This window comes from Tribolium castaneum, chromosome 6 (genome assembly GCF_031307605.1).
Source record: "Tribolium castaneum strain GA2 chromosome 6, icTriCast1.1, whole genome shotgun sequence".
NCBI lineage: Eukaryota > Metazoa > Arthropoda > Insecta > Coleoptera > Tenebrionidae > Tribolium > Tribolium castaneum.
Window position 1 is genome coordinate 4,965,126 of NC_087399.1, and position 15,310 is coordinate 4,980,435.

The window sequence follows — 15,310 nt, forward strand, 5'->3', positions numbered from 1 at the left end:
CGAATATGCAACCAAGAAAACAAGTAGTAGTAGTAGTAGTAGTAGCTTTTTGGGGTTGTGAAATTTTTGGTTTTTGGGGTTGTGAAATTTTGAATATATGATTTTTGAAATGTGCAATTGTGAATACATGAAGTATATATACAATACATGCTGTATTGAGTTAAGCAAAATATCAGAAAATCATCGCGCTTGTCACTAATAACTAATAAAGGAAAGTCATTATTTTATCGATAAGGAAAAAAAACCTAGTATATGTAGTTTTTTATTTTTGTAATGTTGTTTGCCTAACTTGTCTGTTGCGCACCAAGTTTATTTTGTTATTTGTTTAAAATATAATGCAAAAAAAGTTGTTGTTGTTGTTGTTCCTTCCATGGGGAGTCGAACCTCAGGTAGGTAGAGTGGATAGTGCTGTCTATTTTGGAAACCTGAAACAAATTCACATAAGCTATTTGGTTAATGGATAATAATAAAAACAATAAATTACTTTAATTGTTTATTACATCTAAATATAAGTACATACATACATACATATTATAATACATAAACATTATAATACAATAACTACAATACAAATTAAATATTATTCCTGAGTTTGAGGAAGAATATTTTTATGACCCCAAGATAATGTTCTACCTTCAGAATTGTTTAAGATGTAACGTTTATCATCTTTGAAAGATAAAGCAATTTTTTTCTTTAATTCTGTGTAAATGTTATGAAGCTTCGAACGAAAGATATTCATTTCTTTAATAATTTCAGTGTTTGGAACAGTAACTGCGTTTTGGTAGTCAATTTTATGTAATTCACTTGTAATTACATTGTGTTTAATACCCTTAGCTTTTTTAGATAATTCACCTTCAACATCCACACAATATGCTTTAGCACCTGTTCCTAAAAATTCTGATATTACACGTCCTTTATATTCATCTTTCATCTTCCCGATGACAGAAGACGATACAGGTATTCCATGAATATTTTCTGCTTTATAATTTGAAGTATCAAAACGCTCTATATTAGATTTAATATCATCATAAATATTTTCACAAAAAATTTCAATTACTAAACTATCAGTATCGGTATACAAAAGCGTTGCATTGTTACCGTATTTAAGTTTTATGAAATTATAATAAAAATCATACATAATAGTTTTACTGATATCTAGAATAGTAAAACCTACATACAGAAGTTTATTGTAGAAAACTTTTTCGTTCTCTAATTGAATAGCTACAAAATTTGGTGTAAAGATAGATGAATTTTTAAAATTTGGTCGTGCAATTAAACTTTCAGCACCTGGTTTTCTACCTATATTATTCCATGATGTTACCAATTTCACGTTTACTCTTTTATCAATTGATTCCATGGTTTTACCAAAAACTGAATTATTCATTAATTTAAATACATCTTTTTCTAACGCGTTTTTTGATTTGTTACGCATTTCTGTATTTAAATCAATATATGTTTTCAACCATGGTGATTGATTAAAACTTAAAACACGGTGAATATTAATTAATTTTAAACCACCTTGTATAGCTTGTCTTAAATTTCGATAATGTAAAACATAGTGTACTTTATTGTTCAAGGTTGCGCAAAGTTTCTCAGTTTTACTAGAGGGAGGAATAAATTTTTCAGGACAAAATGGTAAATCGTTGTGAAGATTATGTAATTCAGAAGGATATTCTAAATCAACTTCGAATATATAACCTACATCAGCGTTATCTGTCAAATTGAGAATTAGGTTATCATTGAATTCATTAGGATCTTCCCATCGAAAACCGCTATAAGGTAAATATTCAGACATTGCTGCTCCATACAAGTTGGTTGCATCAAGGTACATTATAAAAGAAGTTGGTTTAGAAGGATCATGATTTGATAAAAACTTATTATTTGCTACTGCTTTACGTTTTGAACATTGACAAAGTCCTCCTCTAATAGATTTTCGAAAGAAATGTACCATGTCTATATCAGTTAACAATTCGAATTTAATTCCAGTCATTTTTAACATAGCATCCCAGCCTAATGAAGGTGCTGTTAAGTAATGAGCTGGATCTAGTTCATAAATTTTGAGACAAACCTTTCTGAAATTTTCAAAAATGTCTGTTAGTAACAAAACATCAGACTTTAAATAAATGTCGGAATAATCACCTAACGTTTTGCAATCAAATAGATTCCAGACTTCCTGTGCTCGCTCATAATCATGTTCACTGATATCAGTTTTATTAAGATTATCATAAAATTGTTGAATCAATGGTAAACTGGTATCATCTAACTTATTAAAACAATCCAAATATGAATATGGAAAAACACCTTTTTGTCTTATCAAATTAAATTGGTTATCGTCCGGAAAGTGTTTCCGAATGGTTAGACATTCATTAGAAGTTAAAGTCTGAGATAATTTATCTAATGAAAAAGAAAGGAAACGGAACGAATCTACGAATCTAAGCGTTATAAAAATATTGTCAACTGTATTTGTAGTCGTGTTCATGACCTTATCAACTAAAATTTTTTTTGAAAATGTAATATACTTTTCTTTAGTTTGAGCAATGCAATTAATGATGGTCTTTTCTGTTGCTAAAGCTTTAATAAATAAATGACTATCATAATTAGTTAAATTATGACAAAAAACAGGGATATATTTTGGAATCTTATAATTTAAATTACAAATAGAATGTGCAGGTCCTAAAAATTCACCTGTTAAGTGACAATGATTACGAACTCTATCACAATTTAGACTTCCGTAATCTGTTTTGAAAGGTTCTTTACATAAATGACAATGGGTAGATATTTGAAAAACCAATTCATCTAACGGAGTCATTTCAAGTGGTACGATATGTTTGAGGTGATCGTGATAAAGTCTATTTACATCATCTTGCAACCATTTCACAAAAATTTTAGGAGCATCTTTTCCTCGATAAGTCCGATAAATTGATAAATTATCATTATATGCACATTTTATGTAATATCCGAAACTATATGGTTCATGTAAATGTGTAACAATTGTACGGATATTATCGGCTGAATTATCATTGCGTAAAGGTTTTAAAATAGATTCAAAATCGAAATAAAATACAAAAGGAACTTTAAGAGATTTATCAAAATTTTGAAATGTTAATTCATTACCAGGCACTTCTTTACCAAATTTATTTATAATCAGATCAGAAGTTGGTAATGTAGTGACAACTTCATTACAAGCATACTTACGATGTTTAACTAATTTTTGTTCACTCGAAAAAAATAATAGACAACCGTTACATATAAATTTAGCATGATTATGTTTGGAAAGTTGTGAACTTATTAATCGAGAAATGTTGCTTATCAGACAGTAATGTTTGATCATTCTTTCATCGTCTACGATAAGTAATAAATTTACATGAATGTCTCGTTTCTTAGAAGTTAAATAAAAGGGACCTATAATATCTGATACCCATTTACCTTTTTCATGATCAAAACGCTGCTCTGTTCCATAGACATTTACACTAATATTATTAAGTGCTTCAAATTTAAAAATATCAGTTAATTTAACCGGAAATGAAATATCTGTAAAATCTAATTCCTCTTCAAACTCACGATAAGCATCAACTCGATGTCGATTAACATTTACTTCAGTTGAATGAAGGTGTGCCAAAACAGACCATTTGAAACATTCATTATCATCATTATGAATATTGATAACCGCTCTCCGCTTCGCTATGTCCTTCGGTAATGGTATATATGTTGATGCACGTAGTGGATTGAATTTGTTGATATTAAGTTCCAAAAACAAAATTTCCATTAAAATCCAACCTAAAAAATTTAATACAATAATATGTTTATAAATAAAATTGATATTACTTACCACTATCTTTTTCCAAGAATTCACTCATTTTGTTTTTTATGACGCCACATATTTCTTCCAGTTCTACCTTAATATTTGTCGATATTGAAATGATGATATTTTTAGTGTTGAATGATTTGATTTCGATAATGTCTTTAGAAGGTAAAATATATTTAGCAAAAAGTTCGAAATTAATTTTAAGTTGGTTAAATTCTCTCAGTTTTCTAGTTATTAAAGTGATAAGTTTATCTTGATTTCTTTCAAAAAAATTGCACACTTCCAAGTCATCTAGTTGTGAATTTTTCAATCGGTATGAGGTAATTCTTGATTTGAAGGCAACTTGATATTCTTCAACGAAATCATCATCATCATTAATTTTGGCGGAGATGACACTTTTATGTTTTAAAGAACGTAAATGGTTTAATCTGGATCCTCTGTAGTGACTATTGCATATTTCACAAAATTGATGAAATGAACATGATGGAGCGTTAGTAGTAACTTCTAAAAACAAAAACAAGTTATAATAATAATAATATAAAGAATATTTACAAAAATACCTTGTAAAGGTGTTCTAGTTGTCAGGCGGGCTTTTTTAGGAGTCATATCATCCGAATCCATTGAACACAATGATGAATTTGTAATATGACGCCTATAGTTATCAAATCTCGTAAATGACGTTTTACATCCGGTGCAAGTGAGTTTAGATAATTTATCACCTTAAAAATGCTCTTAATTAAAACAATTTCTATAACGTAAAATGTATTTACTTACTATGTTTTTTTACATGACGTGTTAAAGCATCTTTGCGAGTAAACTTGTTATCGCATTGAGAGCACTTGAACATGATTACTTTCATACACGGACAGTCGAAGTAGAAATGAATTAATCATTGATGCGATATGATTTTATATTCCATAAACTTTGCAACCGGATATTGTGGTTCCTTACGTAAAAATTCAAAAAATTCAAAATATAACTGATAAAAATTTAACGTTTTTAAGGAAAAAAACGTTAGACAGGAAATATGATAACAAAAATAATCAGAATGAATATTATTTTTTATTAGACATAAAACAAACTACATACTTAAACTAACAAAGTCATACACCTAAATAAATTTTTAATTGCAGTTTTTAAGCCAAACCTAACGCTATGAACATCATAAAAACGATCCAACATGTACAAACAATTCCAAACATTGCTAAAAAGGTAGGAACATGATTAAAACAATTTTTTATTGAAACTACATCATGATCATTAAGTATAAGTCTCTTCCAGTCAGTATCAATATAATTACTATTGGTAAAAACTAGTCTTAATTTAAAATATGTTACAGAGTTTGCTATAGAAACATTTTCATATTTAAATATTTCTATTGCAGTATTGCTCAAATAACCCAGATTCATCTTCTTCCATTGGTAATCAACATCGTTGAAAAATAAACTTTTCCAGAGAGGAGACCATCTTGTGTTGTTAGGACTTTCACTAGTGAAGACGATGTACATATCTACAACATCTAACGGTTTTTGCACGTACAACACATTTTGTATAAGAGTAACAAACAAGATGAGTGATGAGTTCAAAAGAGGCATTACACTTGAAACGCAGTGGGTTGTTGTTGTTGTTGTTGTTGTTGTTGTTGTTGTTGTTGGCTTCCTGTATCATCTAAAATACACGAAACACAATTATTTATTGATGAAGGAGGACCATCAAACTGATCTTCGTCAAAACTGTTATAATAATGTTGTAAACATGGTAGATTCAGCTTTATATCATGATCTTGTTGATATGTTTCCGGTAATTTATGAAATATATCCATCAACTGGCACGGTCCTAATTTCAGTAGTTCCAGTTTCATTAGTAATCGAATATCGCTTATGGTTTTTTCAAAATGCAGCACTTTTTTTATAACAGGTTCTACACTCGTTGCCATCTTAAATGGAACTAAATTAGACGTTAAATAATTATATCGTATATATATTTCTTATTTATTAGGTAATATCTTTCATTTCAATCCAACTATTCTGATTATCTGGTAAACCTAACCATTTCACAAATAATTTAGTTCCTTTACGTCGAATCACTTTCTCAACTAAATAGACGTCAGGATATTGAGTTTTTGATAATTCCCAAATATAAAAAGCTCCTTTGATTGGTTGACCTTCTTTATCTTCTAGCAGAAATGTTACAGGATTGGTTAGATTAATCTTACTGATTTTAAAAATTTCCGTTGACCAATTGGGTGTATATCCTTTTTCAAATAACATCTTTTCTTTGCTAATTCTTACGAAATCTCCGACTTTAAATTTTTTTCTGTTTTTATCAACAATCTTTAGATGATCATATGCTGTTATGTCTCCTTGATTCGAAGCGTTTATCTCTGTGGGTTTCCTTCCTGTTGTTCGATGTATTGTAGTATTATAATTTTTGGTTATCTCTTGCAATTTATTTATCCATTTATGTGTCGCAAATAACGTAAAATATCGATAAATTTTGGATTTTAAAGTACGTATAACTCGTTCAGCAATTGCTGCTTTTTTAACGCTGTACGTACTATAGTGATTAATATTATAACGTCTCATCAAATCCTGAAAAGTGGTATTATAAAATTCCTTTCCTTGATCTGACTGTAAATTCTTTGGTATTCGTTCTTTTTCATTCTTCAGTATTGATTCCATAGCTCTGCTAACCTCATTAGCTGATTTCGATTTCAGTGGTCTGGTCCATAAAAATTTAGAAAAACAGTCGATTACGACTAAAATATATTTAAATCCATTATTATGATAAGATAAATTTTGCATTTCTGCTAAATCTACTTGCCATAAATCATCCAATCCTTTAATTATAGTACGTCTTCGTTTAAAATTCCTGCGTGCAGGTTTAAATATCTCGTTTACCAATTTTTGCTTTACATCACTAACTTGCTTTAGTCGAACCATTGCTTATTTACGGTACACTTCTCTACAATTTCCATGACGATCTGACATTTGACCTGGAGGACACTTGTTTTTATTATGAGGCATGGGTTCTATCTTTCACTATTTTCATATGAATCTGTTACTTTCCTTTTCTTTGATATAGGTACATTTTCAAGTTGATCTGTATCACCTGCTTTAGAACGTTTGGAAATGGTTTCTGGTTTTATCTTAATACTATCGATTCCTTCAAAGCGTTCTTCAAGTTTTTTTATTCGTCTGGTTATCTCATTTGAATTATTCATAAATTTTTTCCACTTGTTATCGATTTCATAATTTATACTTAAATGTTTGTTATGCAATTCTGATTCAATCGTGTGAGGAATTGTAGCAATTATATTATCAATTTTTTCATCAAGTATTTTGTACTTAACATTCATGGTTAAGTTTAACTGATTAAATTTATCCATCCATATAGCATCTGCTTTATGAACATTATTATTTAAATCCGTTAAAGCAGCTATTACTCCTTCCATCTTTTGGTATATTTGTTTACTTACTAAATCAATATATACCTTATTCGCACAATCTTTGTCTTCTGTTGGATCATTAATGTTACAGATTCTATGATGTTTTAAATCAAGGTCACCATCAGCAGTGAAAACAAAAGGTGATGGTGTAGATTTAAAAAATGCACTTGATGCTGATAACACTTTACGTCCGAATAGATCAATGGGCATTTCAACACTGAGGATTAACCAGAAAAAAACTTAAGCCTAATATATTACACCACATTCCTTTAATTCTTCTTCTATTGATAAAATTTCATTCAGATGGGAATTGTTACCCGCTTTTGTCGCTGCATGTAATAATGCTAGACGTGACACTAATTCATTTATGTCATCCCAGTAAACATATTCTACACGTTTATTAGTGAATAATCCTTCACCAATAAACGGAGATTTAGGAAATGAAGTAAACATTGGTTGCACAATTTGAGTATATTTTACACCTCTATGACCTTTTAGTTGTTTTGTGGGATCATTATTTTTTCTATGTGTATTAGAAATTTCAAGTATTTTTTTGTATGCTGACCGATCCTCTTTTGTAATTTGAGTGTATTTATCTTCAGGGTTTTTAAAAAATATTAGTCTGTATAAACCAGGAGTACCAGGAAATGATTCATTATCTAAAATTAAATCACCATTTTGACTGATTATTAATTCATGTTTACCCATAAATAGTTTATTCTCTTTTGAATTATATCTAGGACCAAATGTCTGATCACTGGTTTTCTCTAAAACTGCTTCTATTGCATTTCTCGCAACTGGAGGATATTGTTCTAAAAATTCATCTAAAATATGTCTGCTATTAATTAAATCATCCATAGTGTCAGATTTGGTTTCTTCATCTTCTTCTTTTATTTCTGGTAATGACTCATATATTTCTTCTGGTTGTCGCAGTGATGTACTAGGTTCATATGTTTCTTCAACTGGTAGTTCAAGTTCTTGTTTAATCTTTTCTTTTTTTGGTAGTTTAAGAAATTGTTTCCTTTGCTTTTGAATATGATGTTTTGGTCTTTTGTGTTGTTTTTGTTGTTGTTGCTGTGGTGGTGGAGATTGCTTCTCCAATTTTATTGAAATTTCTTCTAAAGGATTTATAACAGGCTGAAAAAGCTTTTTAATTGACTCATCCGCTTCACTGCTGTTTAACTTTATGGCTTTATACTTCTTTCGAATTGAATCAGCTGCTTTTAATATATGTCTTTTAAGGTTTTGATCTGGTTTGGTACCCATCATTACCGCTTAATGTTATAAACTAACCGAACAAATCAGAATTATTGTTTATATAACTTCTTATTCGACTGCTATTATAACGGGTCTCAAACTGATATTAACCGATCTCAAACCGATCAGGAACTGCTTTTTAACAGACATTAACCGGTCTGAAACCGATATTAACCGGTCTCTATCCGATAATAACCGCTCTGGAACCGGTATTAACCAATATCACACCGATACTAACCGGTCTGAGACCGATATTAACCGGTCTCTAACCGGTATCTAACCGATACTAACCGCTTTGGAACCGGTATTAACCGATATCGCACCGATACTAACCGCTGTGAAACTGATATTAACCGGTCTGGAAACGTTCTCAAATAGATATCACTCTACACTTGAATAAAATGATCAAACCCTTTTCTATATCGACCCTTATTTAATTCATTATCTTTACATATAACCAAAAAACCATATTGGTTTTTCCAACATTCCTGACATATTTCACAGAATTGTTCGAATTTCATATCAGCACCAACATGATCTTCATATACATGTTTTAAATTTAACAGATCTTGTTTTAATATTACCAATAAATTTGCATTATCTCGAATTAAATGTTTCGGTATTTTTGTATATGTTTGACAGAGATAGAAACTATCAATATTTTTATGCCGGCCCATGCAAAAGTAATCCCTTATCTTAGCTTGATTACACATTATGACATCATCAAATATAAAAATAGAGTTATTTTTTGCATCTTTTGGATCTAGCACGTCTTCATTATGTTCATACTGGTTATATTCCATTCCTTTAATTTTTTGTAGCACATCACTAAGCAGTTTATACTTCGGTTGATATAATGATTTACAATAAATATATATGTTTTCAAATTTCAATCCGTTGGGATCAAACAATAAAGACAATAATATGTTAGTTTTTCCTCCACCAGAAGGTCCACAAATTATACAACGTATTGATTCGGGTAAAAGTGTACCATGTCGATGAGACATTTTATGTTTATTATCAACATTAATATAATCATGATTTATGATAGGTAATTGTAATTTTTGCTTTAACACTTTCATTTTCATACTAAATTAAAAACATTTATAAGAAGGTTTATATAGGGAAAAAAGTTCAGTTAAATGTTGTCTTTCAAAGGGGAAGGACTATTAAATACTGCAATCAATAAATTACCTTTTGAATTACATTTACCAGGATATCAATATTGCGGACCTGGTACAAAACTTAAGAAACGGTTAGAACGAGGTGATCCTGGAATAAACAAGCTTGACAGCTTTTGTAAAACGCACGATATAGCTTACGCTAATTCCAACGATTTAAAAGATAGACATCAAGCGGATCGAATTTTAGAAGATAGTGCATGGTCACGTGTTAAGTCTAAAGACGCTTCATTTGGTGAAAAAGCAAGTGCCTGGTTTGTAACTAACGCAATGAAAGTCAAAAGGAAATTAGGTATGGGAATCCAAAGGAAAAAATCGAAAAGGAAGACAAAGAAATCTAGAAAGAGGACACAGAAAAAACAACAACCTTTTCATAAAGCTCTTTTATCAAATTTAGAAAATAAGGGATATGATAATATAAAATCTGCATTATCAGCTGCTCGTATAGCAGTTAGAAAATCTGGAGGTCGTAAGCGTATAAAAATTCCTCGTATTATACCTATAAAAACAGGAGGATTTTTACCATTGTTACCATTAATTTTTGGAGGACTTAGTGCCTTAGGGGCTATGGGCGGAGGTGCTGCTGCTATAACTAAAGCTGTAAATGATGCTAAAGCAGCGAAACAGAAATTAGATGAGAATAAACGTCATAATAAAGTACTGGAAGATATCGCTATCGGGAAGGCGGGAAGTGGTTTATATCTTCGAAAGCAACCACGAGGTTATGGATTGTATTTACGTAAATTTCCAAAAAACTACCAATAAAACTGCCTAATAGGGCACTAACTGATAATGATTTAAGAAGATATGCTAAATTATTAAAACTACCCAAATTTAAAGGCGTTTTTATGAGAGATGAATTAATTCATATGAAACCTGATAAGACAGAATGTGCTATCATTAATTTGGACTCTAAAAAAGGATCCGGAACTCATTGGGTTTGTTATAGAAAAACAAATAAACAGGTTGATTATTTTGATAGTTATGGAAATCTAAAGCCACCTCTAGAATTAGTACGATACTTAGGAAATTGTAATATTTACTTTAATCATGATCGTTATCAATTTTTATCATATAATTGCGGACATTTATGTTTGATGTTTTTACATAATAAAAGATGAGATAATCATGTATTTTATTCAGTCATGTATAAGACATTCTCCCTAACAGGTGTTGAAAGTACGCTGTCTGAACACTATGAGCCACCCATTGACCTTGAAGAAAATTCGAATTATTCTATAGCTTTAATCGGTTTTTATACTAACAATAATATACCAAATATAGAAGAGGGTACAAATAAATTTTATTATTTTGCTCCGAACACTACTGAAGAAAAAGTGATAACATTTCCGAAAGGTGCTTATGAAATAGCTGCTATAGAAAAATATATACAAATTATTCTTAGTGGACGATCTGCAACTGATGCTCAAAAACAGAATACATTTTCATTGAAGGCTAACGAAAACACATTAAAGTGTGAGATATTTAGTATTTACGACATTAATTTCGCTCACGAAGATAGTATTGGTAAATTGTTAGGTTTTTCTAAAAGGAAACTTAAAGCAAGACAATTACATGAAAGTGATTTACCTGTTAACATAATTAAGGTTAATACAATACGTATCGAGTGTAATATTGTAAGAGGTTCTTTCTACAAAAACAAAGAATCTCATACTCTTTATGAAACTGCTTTAAGTGTTAGTCCAGCCGAACAGATTTTTGTGGAACCATTAAATCCTATTTATTTACCTATCATTAATAGATCCAATATACCTAACCTAACTATTGATATTGTTGATCAAGACCATTGTCCTATAGATTTTAACGGTCAAACAATCAATATTCGTCTTGCTCTGAAAAAAGAAGCATAAACATGGGTTTAGTGTTTCAAAATCAATATAAAAAATCATACAATCCATCAAATTATCAGTCAGTATCTTGTCATCAGTCGACATTATCACATCAGAGCGTGCAGATTCTTAAATCGTTAGGATATAATGTCCGCCAGCAAACTTCAGGTTTACAGTTCACCGGAAATAGACGACAGCATAAGTAAAGAGGAAGAACATACATATAGTCCGCAAGTAAGATCTTTCGATAACAATGATGAAATCGAAATTATAATTAATCAGAGAGATATTTGGATTTCTCTCTTTGAATCATTTATACAAGTGGACGGTGAGTTCATACCAGATCCGGTACCGGAAACTGGCGGTGGAAATGTAACCTTGACTAATAATGCAGCAGCATATTTATTTGAGAATGTAAGCTATGAATTGAATAATGTTGAGTTAGATAGTGTACGTGAAGTCGGAACAGTATCTACAATCAAAACTTTTCTATGTTATGGCAAAGATGAAGTAAGAGCATTAACTCTCGCTGGATGGAATGATCAAGAAAGTCAACAACTGAAGACATTTAATGAAACTGATAATACGTTTTCATTTAGAATCCCTTTATCTTATCTGTTAAATTTACCATTTGATTATCATCGGATAGTTAGCGGTCATCAAAAACTTCGATTAATACGAAGTCGTAACGATGCTAATTGTTTCATTTCTACCGGAACGAGAAAAGCGACACTTAAGATTAACAATATTGAATTAAAAGCAAAACATGTTTACCCAAATGATGAAATTAAATTAACTATATTAGAAGGGATCAACAAAGATCGTGTTATATCGTTACCGTTCAGAAAATGGGAAATTCATGAACTTCCATCAGTTCGACAAACTAATAACGACATCTGGAGAGTTAAAACATCTACTCAATTAGAAAGACCAAGATTTATTATCGTTTGCTTTCAAACAAACCGAAAAAATAATCCAAAGTCTGATGTTACTCTATTTGATCATTGTGATGTAAGAAGCGTACGTTTATGGTTGAATTCAAATGTTTATCCATATGAAACATGGAAACTACAATTTGCTAAAAATAAATATTTAGAAGCATATCAAGCTTACGTTGATTTTTATAAGGAATTTAATGGAAAAGATCGTGCTGAACCTATATTAAGCTATACAGATTATACAAAAAGACCGATATTTGTATTAGACTGTTCCAAGCAAAACGAAGCAATTCGAAGTTCCACCATTGATATCAGCTTAGAATTTGAAAGCGATAATAATTTCCCAGCCGATACAAGAGCTTATTGTATTATCATTCATGATAGAATAATGCAGTACTATCCGTTAACAGGAATAATTAGACAACTGATATAAGGATGAAAAAAAGTGTTACTATAAGTGATAGTGCTCCGGAAGTACATAATCTAATAGTTTGGTCATATGCTTATCAAGATGCTAGAAAAGGAAACTATTGGATACAATGCGCTGCAGACAGAGAAAGGTTTAAGTTTAGAATTAATCAAATGAAAAATATTTTAAAGGAGATCTTAAATTCTGCTCATCGTGAACAAATTTTTCAGTCTAGATTTAAGTGTTCAACATGAAGGTAGTAGTGATTGATGTTCAAGGATTTTATATACCTGAATTCATCGTTAAAGAATTAACAATATTTGATGGACATCGAACTGGTCACTATTTGTTTAAATCACCGGTGCCGTTTCGTCAACTAAGTGCAGATGTAAAAAAACAAGTGAAATATTTAGAATTAAATCATCATCTATTACGTTACAACAGTGGAAATATCGACTATGAAAATATTTATAACATACTAGAAGAAAATATTATCGATGATGTTATCGATATTATTTACGTAAAAGGAAGCGTTAAAGAGGATTTTTTAAGACAATTTTTCGATTCAAAGGACTTTTACCCTAGGATCATCAATTTGGAGGAAGCAAACTCTTGTCCAAAATTGCAACCACAACTTCCGTTATGTATGCATCATTACTTAAAAACTAAAATATGTATCTGTAGTCTTAATAATGTACGGTTTATTTATAATTATGTAATTCAGAATTTACCGAAATAAACGTTTAAAGTTTTAATCTCGTTTCCTTCTCCTACTTCATTAACCTGCCCTCTCCACTCTAGTTAAGATTACAAAAAGTATAAAGGGATCAACTTTTAGTGTGTGAAATAATTTTTATTGAAATATCAACAGTCAACACAACCATCATGTCTAGTAAGTAGAAATAATTTTTACATTATTTTATTTTAAATTTTTTCCGAATCAATTGTTTGAAATTTAATTACAACACTTCATCATCAGTCTTAATAAATTAATGTAATCTATTTATTAAATTTCTCTTTCTTTTGTTACAGAACATCCCGCAGGTTACTATGGGGACTATAACCCAGATTTGGTTGTTAACCACGCTGGGTTAACCGAAGAGGAGGTGGACCACCTCCTCACCCAAATTCCCGCGGGCACCTTCGAGTGGGTTTCCCTTATTAACATCTATCTGCGACTGGAACCGCCCCCATCCCTTGGAGGTTATTTTGATATTTTTACCGTGGGGCGCTTGACCGCCGCGATAGACACCGATGAGGAGCGGGGTATAATTGACATTTGGGTATGGGTACATTAAACCTCATACATGTTGGATCGTTTTATGATGTTCATAGCGTTTTTTATGATGTTCATAGCGTTAGGTTTGGCTTAAAAACTGCAATTAAAAATTTATTTAGGTGTATGACTTTTTTAGTTTAAGTATGTAGTTTGTTTTATGTATAATAAAAAATAATATTCATTCTGATTATTTTTGTTATCTTATTTCCTGTCTAACGTTTTTTTCTTGTAAATTTATGAATCAAAAATTTTATAAATATCCAGTTGTATTTGATTATTAATTTATCGTTACAATCATTTTCCCCAAAAAATTTATATCCAATAGTTTACAAACAATATATACATTTCTAATAGTTAAAACACATTTATACATCTTTTATAAAAAAAGTGGATTTGTTTAATTGAAATAGGTAAAAATTCATATCCAAAACCTTAATTAATTACTGGGCGGTTAACATTTTTTACCAAAAGATTTTGAAGAATTTACAACAATTTATCATAAACCCTCAACAGATGATATAGTAATTATTGTAAAAGCTGAAGTTTATATTTTTTTCATTATCTACTTTTAGATTTAAAACTAATTATCCGAAATCTATAAGCGAAGAATTTAAAATATCAAGTCCAATTTCGGCAGCGATAACAACTTACTCAGGTGGTATTTATCTTTTTCTCAGAGATAATACATATATTACATTATCTAGTTGCATCTCTGGATATAATGTTCCTGGTTTAACAAACGAATTATTTGAAGGTGTTCCTAATAAAATAACAAGGACATTTAGATATTTAAACGGAAAGCTGTACTTTTTTAATGAAAATAATTACTTTGAATATGATGAGTTTACTAAGAGTGTCATACAAGCGGGACCTAAAACTTTATCTATATTTAACATTAATTGTCCGCGAGAACCCATCTTAATTCAATTGAAAAAATTATCTTTTAAAAAGATTATTACACACAATGCAGTCCTGGTTGAAAATTTAACAGATTATACTCGTGAAGAAGATAGTTGGTGTAGTTGGTGTATTCATCAGTGTTTGTTTACAGTAAGTTTATATTACAACTTAATAAAACGTTCTTTCTAAACATCTAATTTAAACATCTAATTCAGCTTCAGACCTACAAAAGTTGTGCCAAAA

The 15,310-nt window shown here is 30.3% G+C and overlaps 1 long non-coding RNA gene across 3 annotated transcripts; it reads right to left on the reverse strand.

Moving 5' to 3' along the window:
- Positions 1-249: 249 nt before the first annotated feature.
- Positions 250-6,620, reverse strand: LOC135266488 (uncharacterized). 3 transcript variants are annotated; one of them, XR_010334564.1, is made up of 5 exons: positions 5,372-6,620; positions 4,580-5,315; positions 4,366-4,524; positions 3,830-4,309; positions 250-3,777 (listed from the first exon to the last, which is right to left on the reverse strand). It is a non-coding gene; the product is annotated as an uncharacterized LOC135266488 (long non-coding RNA). The 3 variants fall into 3 exon arrangements; XR_010334565.1 differs by having other exon boundaries at positions 250-425; positions 3,562-3,777; positions 4,580-6,232; XR_010334563.1 differs by having other exon boundaries at positions 4,580-6,231.
- Positions 6,621-15,310: the final 8,690 nt, after the last annotated feature.